Raw genomic sequence first — 3,521 nt, 5'->3', positions numbered from 1 at the left:
CTATTTGATTAGCAAACATTGCTTAAAATGTTTATTGAAGCCTAAACTATGGAGCTTAAAAAACAAAGAAACACATCATTCATTACCTATTTACCTCCCAACTCGTCATCGATGATTTAACTTAATACATAAATTGTAAGATCTGTATAAAATTTATTTTTTGATATTATTTCTTAGCATCATTTCAAGGTGTTTTTTTATCAATGACACCTTGCATCATATCATTTTGTGTGTTGTAATATTTTATTGATAAGATAATTGATAAATAATAGAAATATTTTTTAATGGAATTGATAAAGAGTATTATAATACTTTTCGACGTTTCGCTCTTTGAACGAATGTACGTCCAGCCATGACAAAATGTCAAAATAGATGGTGTCATATTGGCAGAAAATATAATAATTTTGGTAACCTTTTTTGTTGTTGTTTATAATGGATTCGGGATGTCTGTCGTTACCGACGGGATAACACCAATGCTACGACAATATACTACTACGACATTGTATAACTCCGAAAAAAAATTTCACTGCCAACCATAACACTACTCCGATATCAATTACTTCGAACATAAACTATACCGATATTATATTATATTACTCCGACGTATTTGTATCAAGTGATTTGCATTTTGTCATGGGGATAACCACATGTCTACATGATAATTAATAAGTGAAAACCATTTTAATATAATATAATTTATAAGTTATATATTTAAAATAAGATATAACAGTATAACATTATATAGATTTTATTAAAGCATATTAAACCACACTCCATGATGTAAAGGAAATCTTTTCAGAGTTCAGAACTTCAGAATTTGTAAATGAAAAACAGAAGCACACTACACGGTATCACAGCTAGTATGATATTAAAATTTATATTTGACATCTTTTTTCATAAAAATCTATAATACATGTGATTTACTTTTAATGTTATCTTAAATTAGACGATTGATAAATTAGAAATTTGATATTTTAAATATTTGTTTTGCCTATTAAGCCATCTCAAGTCATTTTTTTTTCAATGTGGCAAGGTAATAATTATATTTGCTTAGGTACACTCTTTGTAATAATTTAAAGCTCTTCCATCTTGTATAACTAAAATTAATTTGAAACAAACAATTGCCACTAGACCCACAAAACTTTTAATATCTAGCAGATATCCTTTGATCCCAATCATATCTTATAATTTGAAATTCATTAAGCTATTTGTTATTAACAGAATTTGCTGACTCCAGATTCTATAATAAAGTTGTAGTAAATTTGTTTAGTATAATTTAATTATTCTTTTCACATTAATCTAAGACCACTCTGTCTGTGGTTGACGAGTTAGAAACAATTTTATATCCATTCATCCTATTCGGTGGATGATGGAATCCATAACACATAGGTACCTATTAATTGTGATTCGATTAAAAGCTGTCTACACCTAAATTGGCAAATTGGCATTTTATTATTTGAAAATATTTTAGATATTACCAAAAAAACAGGATGTACTATGTTTTGAATTCAATTAGGTATATCAATGATACATTATAAATGACATTTTCAAATATTACTATTAAGAGATATTGGTTTTGAAATAATAACTTGTTTTTTTTATTGTTGTATATAAATTACCATTTTGTCCATATTTTGACAAACAAAAAGCTTATATGATTTATACCTAAATTTAAATTGGTATATTAAGTAGATATTATATGAGTAAGCTTTTTAACAATTTTCAACATCAAAACAAGAAATTTAAATATTTTGTCTTACAGTCGTTTGAGCCAATCTCTATGATAGATAAATTAATATTATGTGGTGTTCTTATCTTTTGGAATACGTTTTTGTAACAATTTAGTTTAACAATTAAAACATATTATATTATCTGCTATTGATGGAAGTTTGGTAGAATTTCTCCCAAATAATATTTAATAAGTAAATATAAAAATGATATATTTATTTTAGCTATCTTAACATTTTAGTATAAAATAAATAACTAAACAAAGCAAGAAATTAGTAAAGAAACAAGTTTAATAAACAAAACAAATGAAATTTTAAATATAAAAAAAAAGTATTATATTATATAAAAGAAAAAAAAATATATATATAAATAAGTCACAAAAAATATTTTTTTTAATTTAAAAATATCCTTAAGGTACCATCTACCATATCGCCACAGACCTCACATGTGGCAGGAGGTGTTGATATGCAGCTCGCACAATACCATCCATGGCCACAGTCCAACAATATGTATGGCGCCTGGTCTGGTACATATTGTACATGGCGCATACATCCAAGGCACTAGCTTCCAGTTAGATCGAGCAATGAGATATTTTGCATCCATTTACCTTTTAATAAAAATTGTATATTTTAATTATAAAAAAAAAATTCTTCAATTTACTGTATCATTATTAATATTTACAATCTCCTAGGTTAACATGCATTATACAGATGGGCTGTGTTGTTGGAAATTCTACTTTGTAAACTCCGCATTTGTCTAGTCGAATTGCACACTCATCACAGCACCATCCCTGACCGCAAGGCACCAAAATATTGGCCGAATTCACTTGGCTCCAACTTTCAAGGCAAATGAAACATCTGTCTACAGGGTCACCTTTAGAATAAAAAGTATAAGTGAATTTTTATTTTTCAATTCGGTTTAAGAATACGTAACAAGGACATTTGTTGTCTTCGCCTTACAAGTGTGTAACATAGAAAATTGTAAGCTCAGTAGATCACGTTTAGCTCAGTTGGTTTAAAAATTAGATTAAATTGCCCTCTTCTAAAATTATTAAGGCTAAATTTATTATATGGCTTCTTGTAGGCTTTTTATTATATTTTAACTTTAAAGCAAGTTATGAGTATTTTAATATGTACATAAAATTTACAATTTTAAAATTAAAAATAAATTTTTATAACTCGCTTTAAAATCTTATCTTTACATTTTATGAGGTAAATTCACTCTAATTTTTAAACCAGTGGAGCTAAACATGATTTTCTGAGAGTAAAATTAGGTATGTTACACACTTCTAAGACAGAGATAACAAATGTCAGTGTAACGTCCTCTTAAAAGAAAATTATTATAATAATAACTTGCCTTCGAATGTAGGGATATCTAAATCAACTGCCTGGTGAGTTGGTGGAGTGTTTTGTTCTGAAACAAAATTGAAAGTTTTTAACCTAATGTTTCAGTATTAAAACATTTAAAATCAATCTAACTTCAACAAGAGCATCATCTATGCCAAGCTCAACTATTTCATAGACTTCTTCCTCCACTAACGTATCATCAATATCTGGCAGTTCAACTTTAATACAAATTAAATTTTAGAATAGTAAATATTTATTCATAGATTAGTTATTTTATTTATTATGTATAAATTTGTTAGAATAATATACAATTTGTAATACAGTTACTATAAGCATATGAGCGTAGAAGAATAAAATACAAAACATTAGTACTTGGGTGGAGAACCGCCCAAGGGTGACACTCCAACATTTTATTTATAGAAATACTCTAAAGCATACTTTTGTTTC

At 27.2% G+C, this 3,521-nt stretch overlaps 1 long non-coding RNA gene across 6 annotated transcripts in view; it reads left to right on the top strand.

The window, feature by feature from the left end:
- LOC100573816 overlaps positions 1 to 3,521 on the top strand; it is a 24,441-nt gene that overhangs the window by 3,253 nt on the left and 17,667 nt on the right. For 3 of the 6 annotated variants that reach the window (XR_003838779.1, XR_003838782.1, XR_003838781.1), the window contains 2 exons: positions 2,143 to 2,350; positions 2,420 to 2,615. This is a non-coding gene — a long non-coding RNA (uncharacterized LOC100573816). Of the gene's footprint in view, positions 1 to 317; positions 861 to 2,142; positions 2,351 to 2,419; positions 2,616 to 3,521 lie in introns of those variants that run through there. The other 3 variants (XR_003838780.1, XR_003838777.1, XR_003838778.1) reach the window with 3 other exon arrangements.

Source organism: Acyrthosiphon pisum, chromosome X, assembly GCF_005508785.2.
Source record: "Acyrthosiphon pisum isolate AL4f chromosome X, pea_aphid_22Mar2018_4r6ur, whole genome shotgun sequence".
In the NCBI taxonomy this organism is placed as follows: Eukaryota; Metazoa; Arthropoda; class Insecta; order Hemiptera; family Aphididae; genus Acyrthosiphon; species Acyrthosiphon pisum.
Note: the sequence above shows the minus strand (reverse complement) of the source record. Positions and strands in the feature narration are given on the sequence as shown.